Below are 19,603 nucleotides of genomic sequence, written 5' to 3'. Positions count from 1 at the left end.
CGACTTATTTTAAATATAAAAGTTCACGCTCTATAGCTTTAATTCCTATGAAAATAATCTTTAAATTATAAGGCTTATCATAAGTGTTTACCTGAAGATCTTTACAAGTTAAAAAAAAATTAAACTGAAACTTGCGAATTAAGATCAGAGCAAAAATTCTTTTAATCGTACGAAATGCTGTTGTTGTTGGGACTAAGCTCGCTTGCCTGATATCAGAACAAGTCTAGGAAATTCATCGGGGGAAGGAGAGAACATTACACCAGTCGTTGGCAAAAGCCTTCGGCACCATAGATATGACAGTATGATCATGCTCCCCGCCCCCAATTTTGATGGACAACATCCCGGGGAGACTGATCTGAGGGTTTCCCACACCATTTTATTTCCTTACCAGCAACCTCTCAAGCGGACTTTCGGCTCACCGCACATTTGAGTGCCCCCATGTCCTACAAACACTATACAAACATCCATTCCTTTATCAGGATTCGAACTCGGGCCTTATCAGAGTCACTAACCACTATCCCGGTGGCTTTCAGTTTTTTGCAACTATAATAATAAACTTTTCGATATGTTAGACTGCTATTGGGAGTTTCATTTGCATTTTTGTCGTTTATTGTTATTATTATTTTACAGAATCGCTTTACAGTTAAAATTAATATAATCTTAATAAATAGAAGCTCATCTTGATTAATAAACGATAATCTTAATCTAATATTATCTTACTGTTCGTAAAACAAGGCATAAAACAATTTTCTTACGACAAAATTAAAGGCAGTGATTTTTGTTTTCTTGCCCGGCTTGAACCAGCTTTATTTTTGCTCAGAATTTTCTTCTGCGAATCAGATTTCTATTTTAAGTTCTGAAAAATTATTATTATTATTATTTTATATTTACACACAGCGTGTTTATATATCTAGTAATTTGAATTAAGGTTAATAAAAAAAAAAGATAATCACAATTTTATAAACATCATTTTTATCATTGGGATCCGTCCAGGCATTTTTTTCATAACAAGAAATCAAATTAATATATAGATACTTTTGATACTTTGATACTTTTCACATGCCTCTTTCAGCAGGAATTATATCCCGCTATTACAGGCACCTCAAATAAACCCGGTTAGGGGAGACAACATACAGTGCTTCGCAAGAATACCTTGACAAGGAATTGCAGGAAGATTGTGTAGATGTGGCCAGGCCAGTGTAAATGAAAATGTCATACTTTGATACACTGAAATTGGGTGGAAGAAATTAAAAATATTTATGGGGGATTCTGATAAATGGGGGTTGCATAAGGCCTTAAACTGATATGATTTCTAGAAGCTCGTACTTAAAATTGTCTGAATAATTTACCTCTGCGTTGGTGATGACTTTGTTGAAAAAGTTATTGTTTAATTTTTTGATGACTAACGCCAGACTTTGGAGTTTAAGGTCTCTGCGAACGGACCAGAGGGCTTCTGTGATTTTTCGTAAGTAGTTGTTTTGGAAAACCTGCAATTTATCTAATACGGAGGTGGGAACAGAGCACCATGCAGGGAAGGCATATATAAGGATGGGTCTTAATATTGATGTGTAAATGTGCTTCTTGCAAGCAAGATCCAGTAGGAGGAGGCGTCAAGAAAGTTTTGGAGCTTCCTAGAGACACCTATGGCTTTCCCGATGGCCATGGAAATGTGAGGACCGCATGTAAGAGAGCCGTTAAAACGAACTCCCAAGTATGAAGCCTCACTGACTTTAGGTACTGTTTCATTAAAGAGGGTCTGATCTCCATCAATGTTTTTTCTTCTGTGCTGTCCTATGAGTAATAATTTGGATTTTGTGGCATTAATGAACGTCTTCCATTTGCGACACCATTCCTCTCTCACGCGTGTTGTTTTTTATTCTGGTCATTGCATGTTGTGGATTAACTGAACTAGAAAGAATAACAGTATCATCCGCGTAGCAGGCGGTGATGCAGTTCGTATTTTCAATCATAGGGAATTCCTTAACATATATAAGATAGAGAATAAGCCCAAGGATACTTCCCTGGGGGACGCCGGCTTTAATTAATGTGTTTTCAGAATAAACATCGCCCTGCCTGACACAGAAGGATCGATCACTTAAAAAGGAGTGAAGAATTAGAATCGTTTCCCTGGGTAATATGTAGATAGAGAAAGAGAGAGATGTTATCAATGATAGTGTAAAAGCGATAGCTGAATGAATAAAACGTAATCATTCTTATAACAAACACGTCATTCCGGCTATGGTGCCTATCAGCGCTCAAGTGGTAGAACCGCGAATATTAGTATTCAATCCGTGTTCAAATCCCAGCGAGCGGGCTGGCTGCATACGAATTTTCGTGGCTTTCCCCATGTGTGTAACGTCAATACGAGACAGTATCCATTAAAGTGGCTTTCACAAAGACATCCCCTTTCTTAGACAGAAAGCCCTCGCATAGTTTGCTATAATCTTATAACGTTTGCAGTTTACCATAATCTTATAATCTTAATCCTGTGACTTTTATTACATCTTAAAGTTGCTAATAGACTACAATAAGCTCATTTCAACAGACACAGGCATATTCTTCATTTGCTCTACTATTTTATATGAAAATAAATTAAAACTATAAGAACTGACTAATGGGTATGCTATCTGCGAGTAGGGGGGTCCAAAACAATAGGTATGCATTTATCTGAAGCATAAGGCTTTCCAAAACTAACGAACAGTCATGTTTGTGATTAACTTTTTTTTTCTTTCTGAAAGAAGGAGTGTGTTAATTCATTTAAAATCACAGCGAATAGTTTAGTTTGCAGGTAGTAAAATTATCGATAGGAATTAAAATTATTTAATAAAGGAAGAAAAGTTATTTGCGTGTTGTAAAATTAATGTTACATCTTCTTAAAATTACGGTGGGTTCGGGCAGACATGGGTTAAAGCAAAATCAGAATGTATTATGTACATTATAATACACGCTGTCCATGCACTAACTAATTGAAATATATAATTTTCTTTCATTAATAAAGTACATTTTCTTTCCACGCAGTGTAATGTGAAGAATCCGTGCATTTGTGATTTCAAATAACTGGATTTCGGTTTTGTGAAGTTCTAATACATTTCATTGCTTCGCTTTTGCTACAGCTGCAGAAAAAATAGACTATTAAATTTTATCCTAAAATAAAATTTCTGTTTTTTGACTGTTTCTTATGGAAATCCACGCAAAAATGATAATTCTAATTCATGGACGGGGCTCACGTATGCAATCGTGTAAAATTATTCGCTAAATTATATACAGCATAGCCATAAAAACTGTCTATTCTTAGATTCTATTGAACTATGTCATTATATTTTTAACTGTTAATAGTAAACGTATGCATTCAAATATAAAAATGCTTTGCCTTAGGAAAATATTCATGTTCCTTATTTTTTTTTAATTTGATCTTTTAACAAGATTACTTCTGATCTTGTTAAAAGATCAAATTAAAAAAATCAGTTTTGGAGAAATTACTAAAGCTAGCATTTTATATGATACTAAGGCCTTATAGTTATATTTAGTAAAATTTATTCTCATTATAAAAAATAAAATGCAAAACATTTGACTCCGATAAAAGTGACCGAGATATTTAATTTTAAAAGATAAGCCAATATTTAGTAAGTGTGCAAAAACTGAAGATCAAAATTTTGGCATTTGTAGTAACAAAAAATAAATGTCAGCTTCAATGGTTTCTTCTATTATTAAATTGCAAGTATAAATAAGAATATTCTCGATAAAAATATCGAACAATATAATTTTTAAAGGAGAAAATATTATTCATAGAATTTTATTCAATTCCTATTCTAGAAAAAAGTGTAGGTTAACATAGCGAACTCTTAACGTTATTTACACAATTAAAGATGAAAAACACTCTTCTAATAAAAATTTTTGCATCATTATTATGTAGTAGTTTTACTTTCTAAGTAATAAAAGGTAACAAGAATATTACTAACGTATTTTTAGCATTTGAAAACTTCAGAATTACTGTTAGCAACTCTTTGTGTCTACCATATGCACTAAAATTATAAATTAAAGAAAATTACTCACTAGGAAATCAAAAAAGAATACCATCGAATGACATTAAAGAAGAAAATCAATTCTGAATTACGCTAATTTATTTTTTAACCGACCGCTCAAGGAAAGTCGAAAAAGGTGTTAAAATTTCTCTTCTGAAATTAAATATATAGGTAAACTTTAGTCAAACTTGGAGTCTTACATTTTACGCTTTGTTTTTACAATCAATATAATTTTGTAGTAAATATAGCGATATTTAAGTATACAATTTAGATTTCTTAATTTTTCCTAAACTGATATATTTTTTAAATTATCAGTTTAGTTTTTTTAATTATTATTTTAATTAAAAGTGCAAAACATAAGCAGTTTTTGTAACTGGAAATTTATGTCTGTGGCGAACGGTTGCGAAAGTAAATGCTGCATAAGAGCGTTCGTAAATACGGTGTAGAGATTTAATTTAAGGAATTTATTTGAACTAAATTTTAATTTTTTTATGTTATTGCGATTAATTATATAATTATGATGGAATTTATTACTGTACATTTTTTAATAATAAGGGCATAAATGTTGTGTTATGCACTTATTCAAGTTGATTTCAATTTATAGAATAAGGGCCAATTAAATCAAAATAAGAAAACGAGAAAATTTACTTTATAATTTATTATTAGAATTCTGAGAAATGAATTATTTAAAGACCTCTCCTTTTACTGCTCCTTGCTCAGATGTAATATATGACTAGTATTGATGTTTTTATATTGGTTTTACATTTCTTTCAAAATTCCTATTTAAATTCTACAACATATTTCGGCAATTTAGAATCGCTTTCCAGTTCAATGCGAAATATTTAGTATTTATGATTTTTTTATATATAATGAGCTCCCGGATTGAATCATGAATAAATTTATGTTTATTTTACAGGAATTCAGGGAGAAAGTATTCAGCTTAGATGAAAGGAAATAAACAAAGTTTCGCTACTGAATACTTCGCTTTTTCAAAAAAGTTGCATCAGGACAATTTTTTGTCGCCTTTCTGTCAATAAAACCATATTTAAAACTTCTACTCATATTTCTGATTTAAAAACAATAACATATTTAATCAAAACAATGAAAGTGGCGAGAAAATGTTTACGTCATTATTCTACATATTTTATTACTAAACAAAACACAGAACAGATGTTTATGAAACATACACCAGATGGTAGCACAATCAGAAATTTTCAAGGCATTTATGATTTGAATTATTTATTGATCTCTGCTCAACAAGAACAGACAAATGAATTTGTTCTGAAGTGCTTAAAAGGATGAAATTCAAACTGATATCTATTCAAACTAAACGAACTTTAGGTCATTGCTCAACTTTTACTTTGATACTTTCCCTATCCTTTCTTATTATTTATTTATTAGTATGCCGGATAGATGGCAGCACATGAATACATAAAATTTGTACGCGGGAGAATAATAAAGTTCACTCTTTAATTTGTTTTACAACCAATTTAAAAAAAATTAATTAATACAGCATTTATCAACTTATGAATATTTAAATATTTAATAGAATTTCAAAGACTCCAAACATCAGCCAATTTTAGTATACCTGATTCATGAAGAACGAATAAAAAGCACATTTTTCCAAATTACGTTTGATATAATAATTAAAAATATAATTAATTGTTCTTTCTAATCAGTTGAAGCTTGTAATAATTTTCAGTTGTCTTTAATACTTTAAATTATATCCTTGACTACATCTTTGTTCAATAACTAAAAGCGTAAAAAACGTTCTTGCTGCGCTGCGCGCAAACGTTTGTCCTGCACTTGCATTCGAAATTTAGAGTGCGGCGTTTTCCTACTGACGGGTCGTAATCGAGCCCTGAGTCACCAAAGCTAAAAGCTAGATCACAGATAAATCTAACAAAACCACTAACCTTACATATTAAAGTAACAGGAAATTATAGTATTGTTTGACGTCGAGATTTAATGCACTCTTAGATGACACATGACAATGAAACTTATCGCTTATTAATTTATTTCTTAGTTTAGTTAATAAATAATATAAATGCTATTTGCGGCGCCACCAAAACTTGATTAGGCTTGACTAAAATACGGTAACAGATTCAAGTTACGCTTTTCTGTTATAAAGACGACTCTAAGCTTAGACTAGAACAGGAAAACTAGCAGCTTAGAGTAGGATCTACTGCCATATTCCAGTCAACTTTTGGTGACGGCACAGCTTTATACGTATTTTCAGTAATTATTCGTTAATTACTAGTTCAGATACTGCGTACATTTCTGTCATAATTTACTACTAATGATATTATTATTTTACATCTAATTATCAATGGATAAGTGGTTAATAAAATAACAAAGAAAAATATGCCAGTTATAATAGATACACAGTTATGGCCAGCCAGAAGAAATTTTTTTTTTTTTTTTTTTTTTTTTTTTTGTGATAACAACAATAAACAGTGAAGAGCACGTGGAACATAAAATGGTTCAAATTTTCGAATTTCCAATTATAGTCAGAGCTTAAATTCCGCCGTAGCTAGTGAGGTAATTCGTGATTCTAGCCGGAGCCCTAATTAAAAGGGCTGCCGTACTTCATTTATGTAAATGAAATTCCGTTTCAGCGGGCAAATTTATTTTAAAATTAAATATGTGTTAATAATCGATTATATTTTTCGAGTACTTTTTCTCTGGGAAAAAGAGACTTATAAGGAAAAAAAAAAAAAAAAATCCGCCTCCCGCATTCTCCAGGTAATGCAATGAATTTATAAGTTCGAGTAAAATGTTTTGTTTCCGAAATATCTAAAAGGGATTACCTCAGTCGTGCACGTCCACTGTTAGTGACCTCTCACTGCAAACCTCTTGTAGACTTGAACTGTATAACCAAATATGGGGGACCAGGGCTTAATTTCTAAAAGTAGAAGTGCCGGAGCCCTATGGAAGACTGTGAGGAAGTAAAAAAGAAATAGCTAAAAATTAAAATAATTTAATAATAAATTTAAATTAAGATTAATTTTAATGTATTTAATCACTTAAATAATTAAGTAAGTAAGTAATAAATTAATTAAATAATAAATTTAAATTAAGAAAAATGTAAAGAGATAAAGAGAAATGTAAAGAGATTATTTAACTATTAAATAAATTTTAAATAGTTAAATAGAAAAAAAAAGTATCGGACCTTCTCTTATTTGGGGCATTGGTTGGAATTACATTTCCACTTAAACAAACTCCGTCTAAGCCCTGATTATACGTAAAAAATGTACTTTTCCAAGGGATGACAGTTACTAGACTTTTTTTGCAGCACAACGAGAATAGTGAGAATTTTAGAAATAGCTTAAGAATATGCCAAGAAATTCAACGCAAAAGTGTAGCTTTGAAATTAAAGAGGCGAGAGTTCAAGACTTTCTGATCGCGACGTTGTAATTCTAGCCGTCAAGCAGAAATTTTCCCTGAAGACTTTTCCGGAATAAAATTTCCTGACTAAAACGTGAAAATAAACGTAAGACTTCTCTGTACAAATGACATCAGTGGTCCCCCTGTTTGGTTACATCATTCAGAAAGTCTACAGGAGCTCTGCAGTAGGAAGTCACTAACGTGGAATATCCATGACCAGGGTATCATTTTTAATTGTTTGACAAATAAAAAATTTACCCGCTCTCATAAATTCATTGCATATAGAATGAACCTTTGACATACGATTGGGGTTTTTTCTTTCTTTAAAAGTCTCAACTTCTATGCAAGACTTGAATGCGAAGGAAACACAGGCCTGCATTCAGAATTTAGAATTGATTTTTAAAGCATGTTTACTATTAAAACCAAATTTATCTGCTACAATTGTGGTTCACTTACATAAAAGAAGTGCCGGAGTCCTTTTATTTAGGGCTCCGGCGCAATTTAAGTTCTGTGGGGGACAAACATTGTCACTTGCGCGAACCTAATATTTGTTCTCATGTTATTAATGGATTGGATTTGGGGGAAAGCTTTTTGTCCAGTCGCAATCTGCTTGATAGCTAACATTATGTGGGCAGGGCCATCGAGGTCAAAAAGCTTAGGACTCTTCTCTCTTTGCTTTCGAAGCTACGCTTTTCCATTAAAATTTCTTTCCTTACTCTCATATTGTTTCTAACATTCTTTCTATGCTCATTAGTGACACTTCAATCATTTTACGTTTTTCCACTTATGTTCTGGAAAAGAATGGTTTTTATTTCTCTCATCTCATAGGCGTCTCTGAGGCATTGAAACCTTAACTGTAAGATAAGAACAACATAATTCAATCATTTTTAAAACACAAATTTTCAAGCAAAAATTGCACAATTTACCAACATATAAGAATAATAAAAACTGAGCTCACGGAGCCGAGTAACAGAGTGAGTATTATAATAAATACCTTATAAGCTTGAGTTGCACTACGTTTAAAACTCGACAATTATAATAAAACTTTCTGTTCCTCAATTATTGTACTGATACAATTAATTACAACAATGATCACAAAGACATTTTTTTTTTCATTTTCTTGTCAGCTTCAGTACATAAGTCGTGTACTCATCCTTTCCATTTCAGATACTGAATTATATTCTCTTTGCTGTCTTCTTCGCCAACATTACAGATAGACGAACAAGATGTGAAACAATGTGATTCCCTATGGGGCAACTCGTTTTGCCGGAAGAGGCGCAGTTGACGTGATATTATTGAAAAGGTACGACTTAAGCGATGGTACGACTAGCGCAACCTTACAATAAATCCATAAAAATATCATTCTATTGGTTATAATATAGGTTATTCCTCTTTTCTGTGCGCTTTTATGCCCAATGATTAACCATCATTTATAAATCACAATGGATGTCCTATCTCAGTATCGTAGTTTGGTAAACCTGAGAAATCGAGAAATTGATTGTTATAATCGATCATAATAAATCAAATCGCTGAGGCCCGATTGTTCTCCATCGTTCACATTTTCAATGATAAACACTTTCCTATTTTTAATGTAATCTATGAAGGAAGATTTCATAGTCTTTCTCAAATTAGTTTGTACGTTAGCTGAAACTGCACAGCTAAGTATTTTATAGCTACCAAGAAATAAGTTTCAAGAATTAATAAAGTGGATGACAGAAATCGTGAATGTAATGTGGAATCTAAGGTCGTTTTATAGCAACGTGTGAGTCATAGGTTTCACAACGGTTTATTACTTTCAAAGTCTTTGCCTGCCCTCCATATTAGGGACCGTAACCCACATCGTCATCACCTCCCAGCACTTATTTTCTTCACCTCATTTGAAACAAGAATGAAGTCAGCCTTCATTCAGAAGCTCTTCATGAAGAAACACGTGCTAAGCGGAAATGGAGTGGCTGAAAAAATTAAGCGATCTGAACTATCTGTCGCAGTTTTCGTTGCCAAGTCGAGTGATTAAAAATGAGCTTAAAAATTCTCCATATTATTCCCTAATACAACAAATCCCTTTCTCCATATTTTTCCTTAATACAACAAATCCCTTTGCTTGATAAAGGTAATCAAATGCTTGCCGCATACGAACAACAGAAATTTCGGTGTCAAACTAAAGTTATGTAGAAATACGCAAGAAATGGGTAAGCATATTTATAAAGGTTCTTTATTACTTATGATTCAAGTTGCCTTCATCTTTGAATTGTCAATATTTTCTGTATCACTTATTATGATACAAGTCACACATGGTTGAATCTTTGTAAAAGTTTATCATTCGCCACGCTTAGATCTTCTTTGTTTTGATATATGTGAATCAAAAAATAATTGATGTGAATTTGATTGATGTGAAAATAAATAGAAAAATGGAATTTTTTTTATAATTCTTATTTTAATGCATAGAGAGATATTTACGGGAAGTATAAGTGCATCTACATAAAAACAGAGATTCTAATACGTTCAAGAAAAATTTTAACTATCACTCCATATTTTTCTTCTTCAACATGCATCTTCTTGTTTGCTATCGTCTATTTCAGCTTTTGTTCAAAGGTTGAACATTAGGAAAATGTAACAAGTTATTGCATATTTTATTTGGACAAGGTTGAAGGTTCTGTAAGATAATAATTATCTGATGGGGAAAAGTCTTGAGGATAATGTCCCACTCACATTATGTTTCGGCTACGCGGGACTTGACGTCGATAGGGACAATTCTCAGAACCCGCACAATTCCAGGAAACACACGTAGCTAGGTTACCATTCTCACTTACTACAAAGACTTGAACTCCAAACAGTAATCGATTATCGCTCAAATCGGTATCACGTGATTCTTCAGAAGCAGAACTTTCGTCTGATTGGTTGTCTCTACCCGGGACCCGAGACATTTTCGGTGAGGTTTGAAAAAATCCCGCGTAGCTGCAACATTGCTTCCGTAGCTAGGCGGGACTTCGCTTCAGGCCGGCTCTTTTTTCTAGGAATCCTCCCGCTTAAACCAGTGCTACCAGAATCTCGTTTCTCAGAAAATTCCCGTCTAGCAGGGACTGTAGCCATGTATGATAACCTCTTAAAAATGCCCCCAACCGGAATACTGGTTACTGACTATGACTGTCGCTCCGAAGGCCCGGGTTCGAATCCCGGAGAAGGTAATGATGTTTGTAAATTTGTAGTGTCTGTGCGTAATGGGGGCACTCTCAATATGTGACGAACCGAAAGGTTGGTGGCAGATGAAGAGGAGTGAAAGACTCTCAGACTCTTTTCCCCGGGAAGCTCTCTTTCAAAATCCGGGGGGGGCGGTACTTCGCTTAAGTCGGGTTGTCACCTAAATTGTGCTCAAGACTCTTGGCAACGCGAACCACATATGACTATGCCACGATGAATGTTGTGGGCTTGTGCTAACCTTTTCCAGACAAATGAGTGTGCTAACAGCAACAGTATTAAGCGTAAGAATAAAATTTGAAATGCAAAAAAAAAAAAAAAAAAAAAAAAAAAAATTGGCTATGTAATGGCTGAACCTTCCTGTTTATATGCTAGTGAGAATAAAAATTTTAAAGGATAATTTTTTTTAATATTTATCTTGCTTGAATTGCTTTGTATTTTATTGAAGAATATGGGTTTTTCACTAACGCACTGGTTTTAACCTCTTTGCTCCCTGCGTATCATTATTGCAGTGCCAATGTTGAATACCAGATGGCATACAGATTGCCTCATCGTATAATTCTTTTAATGTTTTTTTTCGTTTGTCAGTTGGCAATTAGATGAGTTAGACTTTAGATGCAGTAAAAGAATGACGACGATAAAGACATAAATAAAAGTCGAACTTAAACATGTAAAAACTCAAAGCATGAGTTTGTCGGATTTTATATTAGATTTTTTTTTTTTTTTTTTTTTTTTTTTAATCAAATGTACTGATTTTTATGAAATGTTGAAGAAATAAAGAAAAGAGGCCTCATGGTCCTACTGTGTTTCCATCACTTGAAAAATGTTAATATTTGAATCATTTTTCAAAGATAGAAATGTTGTGGGATAAAACACAGAAGAAAATAGAAACATGATAAAGGTAAGCATAATAAGAATCTTCTTTTTGTTTAAATATATATATATGTGTAAATGTTCTGTTCTAGCCAATTTAAATATATATCATTGTTATTAACTTCATGTCTAGGTATTTCTTCATCTGTCTGAATACACGCGTATCTGTATGGTGCACGGTATACGTCCGTTTTGAAGCACGTCCAACCTGAATAACGTCCTGTTTGGAAGCGAAAATACGACTGCCGACCGTGTGTGTTGTATGATCGATGGGCCAGAAAAATTTATTGTGTATACGGAAAACTTAGCTTATTACCACTTCGTTCTGGTTATCAAATATTATAGGTGAAGTACATTTAAAAATGTTAATTGTAAAAATTTTGAAATACCATGAATATTTTATAATATTTCAGTGTTAAATTTTACGAATTTCATTAGCAATTCACATCTAATTTTTTATTCAAAATATCCATTGCAATAAAAAAGTTAATCTTCCTCTATTCTAATTAATTCTGTAATCTCTGTTTTAAGTCTGAATTAACTGAATGAGAAATATATCTCTAATGAAATTCTAGGAAATAAGTTTAAATGAAATGCAAGAAAAAATGCGTATAATTTAATATTTCGTACAAAGAAGTCATGTGGTGTACACATCAGCTTTTTATAAACCGGATAAGATCATATTTTCATGCAAGTAACCATTTTGGGACTTCACATTTTTAACTGCTTACAGATCTGATTGAAAATATTAGTGACTGACAAATTACTTATCAACAGTATTACTCTTTGGGCATTCTTACGTTTGATTTTAGTATTGCTTTATCTGCAAAACGTTTTATAAATACTTGAAATTAATAACACAAGAACCTTGAAATAATCGGCGTTTATTATTCCAGGTCATATTAGATATTTCTAAACAATTGATAACCATTAAATACTGTGCGGCCCATGTTTCCAAAAAACGACTTAAATTGCCCTCGAAGGGCACAAAAGTTAACCGCCCCTGATTGCAAATATGATAACAAGTTAAATCAAGACTCAGGTAACTTCTAGCATGAAAATTACACCCAAAGCTTGTTTGTTAGGTTTTGCTGGAATCGTTTAACTATTGCTTAGAATAGAGATCATGTTTTGATTATAGTGAGTAATATGTTGTAATGATTTTTGCTGATATTTCCGTCCTAAGCTTCATTGTATACGGAGCCTAAAATGTGTGGCATGAGTAATTGAACCTCTGAAAGCATTCGTTATAATAGTAGACTGAAAAACTATTCGATGAAGCAAGTCTTCTTATGTTAACTTTACGGAATCTTAATGGCATATTTTTCAAAATATTTTTTGTGTGTTTTTACAAGAGAATAAGCATTAACTTTCAACAAAAAGAAAAAAACAAATTAAGGATTAACGAAACTAAAAACAAGCGATAGGCAGATTTTCCGCTGATTACTATTAGCAGTATTTGCAGTACTTACTATTTACGGTTACTAGTAATAGTAGCAGTATTTTTTGGTCGTTGTTAGTTTTTATCAATATTAACTTTTCGAACATAGAGACTTCCATCAGAATATGAATTTTCAAATTATCTATTGCAAATAATAATGCGAAAGCGCTCTTATTTCTATTAATATGCTCGTGTAATACATTGTTTGGACATCACGTGAAGAAAACGTTCATTCAATAACACTGTTCGCAGCAAAAGCGAGCAATGAAACTATTTAGTTTCTTCTAAAAAGTATTAATTAATAGATTTTCATTTTCTGAGAGTGCTAATCTGAGAATGCTTCCTTAAATTGTTGATGGAATAATCCATGTAATGAGTAATCGGGATTTAGCACAATTCAAAAGAGGTAGTTAACACAGTTTTTTTATTCCACATTTATAATATAAAATGGACTACTCTTTAAGCACTTATTTTGAGCATTACACATAAATTTCAGCTTCTCAACATTCTCAACACTAACATTATTCTCACACTAATAAATATTCGTTATGAATTTTATACTCATGTTTCGTAAACATCTCTATGTTTTACTCAGTTCAGAACGCAAATTCTAAGCGCTTTCTGAAAATTCAGAAAGAAAAGAACTCAACAAACGTTGCCAAAACGATTTTAATAAACTTTTCTCTGAACCACGGAGACTGAATACTCTCGTTCACATTCCACGTTTTTTATTTCCTTAGGGCTAAGAGAATGCATTTCTGGACAGTTGGGTAACAATTAGTTTCGATTGACTAGCTAAATCAAAATAGAAAGCTTTCTTAGTGATTATTCATATTTTGCTGTTTATAAATTTTAATTGCGTTTATGAAACTTCTGATTTTCTGACGACAATATCCTGCTTAAAAATAATGCTTAACTTAATAATATATTGCAAGCTGTTTTCCAAGGAAGCAATGTATTCTTAAATAGCTCTGTAGAAATGATTTACTCGAGATTCTACTTGTTTATTATTTTTTAAAATGTTGCAGATCTGAAAACAGCATATTTAAAGCATAATTAATGTTTTAGGTGATATCATATCATTCATATTCCTTAAAACAACTGAGTTTACATATAATAAAAGAGCATGGTGTATTCTTTCTTATCTACACTGCGTCAGTTTTAACCCGGAGTTCATTCTCGTACCGTTATTTTGTAGACATATATTTCCGCTTACAAAAATATTTTAAATGACGCAAAGATTTATGTTTTTCGTACTCCAAAAAAGCATTAATTTTGTACCAAAAGCGAAATTTAAATTTTTATATGTTCCACAGTTTTTATATTTATATTTAGAAAAATATTGTACTTATTATAAAAAAAATAAAACGCAAAAGTTTGACTTTCATATGACAAAAATTTACCAAGATATTTTATTCCATAATTTGCGATTTTTACTTCCTCGTACGAAGTAAAAAGAAAGTATTGTAATCGCGAAAAGCTTCAGGCAGCATATTTCAACGAAAATATCCACTTTGACCGCTTTCGAATGCAATTTAACGATGTTTTTGCGTGATATCTCTACGTAAGGACAGAATAAAAGACTCTTTTCCTCCAAAAAAAACTAAAAAACTGCTTCAAAATGAATTCTGAAGATAATTTTTCGTGGCGTCTGTACGAACGCATGTACGTGCGTGCGTACGTACGTATCTCGCATAACTCAAAAGCGAGTAGCCTTAGAGCGTTGAAATTTTGTATATAAGACTACTATAACATGTAGATGTGCACCTCGTATTTTGGTTTCAATCGGCCTCGCCAAACGTATATAAATATATTTATAAATATATCCACTCTGTTACCCGGCTCAGTGATCTCAGTTTCTTTACTCATATATGTTTGTAAATTGTACATTTTTTGCTTTAAAAATGATTGAATTATGTTGTTTTTATCTTCCGGTTAAAGTTTTTATGCCTTTCGTAATTCTGGAAGCAATATTTGTACAATTATCAACAATTTAAAAGCTATTTAAGTGCGGTTAAGTTTTAAATAACATGGCGGACATATTTGTTTACATTTGAAACAGCAGAATTGTAGATTTGTTGCCAATCTAGAGAGACTAAGCTTAGCAACACAAAAATAACGCCTTCATTTATTATTCTTAAACCTTTCTGGAATTTTTTCGAGGAAATAAGTATTTAAGATTTACTTCGTAATTTTTAATACAGATATTGAGTTTTTATGTATTTTTGCCTTTTCGCGAAGTGAAAACTGAATTAATTGAATGAGAAATACTCAATCGTCTGTGAAAAACTGTTTCTTTTTCGTTTTGTTTGCTTAATTTCTTTTATACATCGTTCTGGCTTTGTTATAGTATTTGAATAGAACATGTGGCAACGATTAGATAATTCTTTAAATGATATAAATTTTGTGCATTCTGAGTTATAATATGAACGAAATATAATACTGTTAAGTAAACCTAGCGCCAGAGTGTCGCTATGGTAAACAAAGTGAATTTTAAAGAATGCATTTATTCTATTGTGTTTTATGCGCTGTCGGCGAAGTAGGTTTAATTCAATCTAATAAGTTAAATGAAATGCAAGAAAAAATGCGTATAATTTAATATTCCGTACAAGGAATTCATGTGGTGTACACATCAGATTTTTTAAATATTATTTTAAATTTGCATTGAATAGTCAAATAATGAATCAAATTGAATATTTCGAGGTTATTTTTTTAATTCGAAGTTAATTCACCCCCTTTTAATTACCATCCAACGATATTCTTTTGTGATTTTCTATTAAAATTATAAATGTATTTAATTTTTAATTAATGCAAATAATATTCCTAGTTGTCTATGTGTTAAAACTGAAACCTGCCAATGTTTTCTAGAATATGAGTTTTGAAAGATTCTGTTAATGAGACATCCGTTTTGAAAAGGTCAATACCATCCCGAAAATCAGCGTAGAAATGTTTGTCACTTAAGCTGTTAACAACAGAAACCTAACTGACATTTTAGTTTTAGTAGCGTAAAAATGCTAATATTTCTCTCTTTGGTTTCTGTACGCCTCTAATTACGATGAACCACAATTTTTGTAGCATAGAAGTTACACTTTTTTTTTTTTAATTTTTCATAACGAGTGGGAAATTTCTCTAAATTTAAGTACAGAGAACGTAAAAATGTTAGATTTAGTAACTTTTACAAACTTAATATTTTAAAATTTAAAATGATAGAATACGAATATTTGCGTCATTTTAAATATTATTTAAATTAAATAGATATATATCTACGTTTACGTCTACTAGGGTTTAAAAAATAAAGGCGTGTGAGGATTTTATGAACACGGTCTATATAGTATTAATATCTTAATCCTAGCTTCCGTAATCCTTAAGGGCATTAATAAAAATTAACTGATAACTATTATATTAAAAACAGTTTTGCAAGCATGTTTTAGATTCACCCTCCTAAGAAAAACAAAAATTCAATAGATACTGCAGCGCAGCATAATTTTTCATGAACTCCGAGAAAATGTAACTTTCTTTCAAGGAACTTATGCTTTTCTTGGCTTCTTAGAGTTTTCTAGAAAAAAAAAAAAAAAAAAAAAAAAACCTTTTTATGAGTGAAATTTTTAAATAATTGCTAGTAGCAATTATTTAAAAATAGATAGTTGCTTCAGAAAGAGTAGATAATTGCTTCAGAATTGAGACTGAAGCTGTGTTTCTGAAGATTTTGATGCAGAAGTTAGTAACTGAAGATATATCTATTTGGAAGCAATTCAAGATGCTTATATACATATGTATATATGTATACTTTCAAATTTAGCTGTAGAAGTATTAATTCGGGAAGTATTGAAAATTGAGGTTCTTAATAGATTTTAAAGTTTAATAGATTAGGAAAGTTTTGGGATTTCAAGCCCTTAGATATTATAAATTTCATTAACTAAATTAATTCAATGAAATTTATATACCGGACATTTCAAAGCAGAGTTAAACTTAAGAGTAAGTGAAATTAGTTTTAAAAAAGGTTGCGTCTTGTTAAAAATTTGATACAGATTTATATAATTATCCTAATTGCTTCGAAGTATTAGACAAAGTTGAATAAAACAAAATTATATTATAATATAAACCTTAATAAATTGAAGTTTTTCCCCGGTTATATATTTTAAATTGTAAATTCTGTTGCAGAAATAAGAATTGTGCTAGAGAAATACCTTAAAATTCATTCAACAAAAGTTTATAAAACCTTTCATGTTTCACGGACGCAACGGAAAGAATTGATTGGTTTTGTTCGATCGATAATACTGCAGTTGTTGATTTGGAGTATTGAATGAAAGGAATTGTTTGACATTTCCTTTTGATACGCTGCTCATCTGTGTTTACTACATGATTGGACAGAAGGCAACATGAAAAACATACCGCAGAGCATTTATTGTAAGACCATTAGAATCATACTTAGCCAAAGTTTACAATTAGCTTGCATGTATAACTTCAGTGAGAAATTGTTTTAGAGAGGTCCATAGGTATAGATAGATATGTCCTGCAAAAACTATCATTTACAGCAAGGAACTTTTTTTCTTAATTTTACGCAACATTTATCTCGAAAATTATAAGCAATCTGAGCATGTTGTAGAGAAATTAGGTTATTTCGAAGCAGGACTCATGAAAAATGAGCAATGGCCTCGTCGGGATTCGAACCACGGACCTCTCGAATACGCACCGAGCGTGCTGACCACTACACCATGAAGGCATGCTAAGAAGGGGAAGAAATGCCTTATATACTTCTATTTTAAAGGGCGACTGGGGACTAGGGGACCCAGTGGTTAAATCCTGGTGGTGGAGAATCATCATCCACAATCTTTTTTTTTTTTTTTTTTTTTTTTTTTTTTTTAAGTTCAGGCTCCACTGTAGAGACATTAGGTTATTTCGAAGCAGGAGTCATGAAAATTGAGCAATGCCTTGGCCGGGACTCGAATCACGGACCTCTCGACTACGCAAGGAGCGTGCTAACTCCTACACCACGAAATGCTAAGAAGGCGGAAGAAATACTTTATAATGTAACAAATCTTAAAATATTTACAGATAAGGAGATCGTTTTTGAACGCAGGGGTAAGATATACAAACAGGAAACAAATGGCGGCATTCACGTTTTGGAATAAAATAATCGGGATAATCGTTAACAGCCCCCATAAGCATCCCTAGTCATGAATTGTCTTAGTTTGTTTCTGCTTCCCATTATCGAGAGGTCATATACAAGGCATTCAAGAAAACATAAGTGTATAAAGCTCTTTGAATGATCATAAATTCAGTGTTTATGAGTATCGAATTTATTTTCAAAATTTAAAATAATCTACAAAAATGAATAAATGTTTTGTTAGTGTCTGTTTTCAAATATAATTTCACTTTCAAATATAATTTAATTAATAATAATATAGCTTTGAATATTTTTTTCTTGAAATTTATGCATCCTCTGCCCGTTTTGCCAAGCACCAAACGATAGTAAATAAATAAAAATACGGGGGAAAATAAGCTGAAATGGAAACAATAATAAAAATTGTATCGATGATAAATAATACACGTAAACTATTAATTATCAGATATTTTTGAAATCGTCAACCGAAATATAAATACAGTTGCATTCCGCTATAACGAACCCTCGGATATAACGTACGAACCTTTTGTTTTTGTCCAGTTTTGTATGCCTTTAATGTTATTTTACAATATATTGTATATTGTTCAAGTGAACCTCGAAGAGCATAAAAATTGGATGTAACGAACTGTATTCATACCACCGAGTGAAACATTTTGTATTTTTCTTATTTTTCCCAAAAATTCTGCAAGCTTTAAAGAAAAAATTACTAACCTTTAAAATAATTCGTGTTATCTCTATCCGTAAAGAAAAACAGCTTCACTTTATTTTTCTTTTATCTTCACACCCATTTTTCTCTGCTTGATGAACCAAGGTTTGCGAGACAGGTGTGACTCCCAAGTGTGAGACGCCGTAGACGGGTATGAATGAAAATACAACTAGCATATTTTAGGACACCTTGCACCAAAAAAAAAAGTAACAGTTTCTTTATCTCCCGTTCTACTAGGCTGATTGACGAAATTTAACTTTCGTTTTTTATGTCTCAAACGCGCGACTTAGAATACTCAGTTTTAGATCTATATATAATGTTGTTTTAACATAGGTATTTTGACACAAAATCGGACATTTTCTGAAATGACACATCTAGTATTTTTTTCTGTACTCTCAAACGCGCGACTTAGAATACTCAGTTTTAGATTTATATATAATGTTGTTTTAACATAGGTATTTTGACACAAAATCGGACATTTTCTGAAATGACACATCTAGTATTTTTTTCTGTACTCTCAAACGCGCGACTTAGAATACTCTTTTAGATTTATATATAATGTTGTTTTAACATAGGTATTTTGACACAAAATCGGACATTTTCTGAAATGACACATCTAGTATTTTTTTCTGTACTTCGATTTTACGACTCAAATTATGTCAAAGTCCCAAGTTTTGTAAAAATCGCAGGAGTAGTTTTTAAAACATTTGCTCTCCAAGTTGTAGCTCCTCACTGTTAATCGAATTTGGTATATATTTATTAATATCTCTTTTTTGTATTGACTTTACTTGATTTCCTTCTTTTACAATTCGAAATTTAGGTTCAATTCAAATAAAATTATCAGGCATTTTCTG

This window comes from Stegodyphus dumicola, chromosome 2 (assembly GCF_044657685.1).
Source record: "Stegodyphus dumicola isolate Sdum_Otavi_A_Nest chromosome 2, ASM4465768v1".
NCBI lineage: Eukaryota > Metazoa > Arthropoda > Arachnida > Araneae > Eresidae > Stegodyphus > Stegodyphus dumicola.
Note: the sequence above shows the minus strand (reverse complement) of the source record.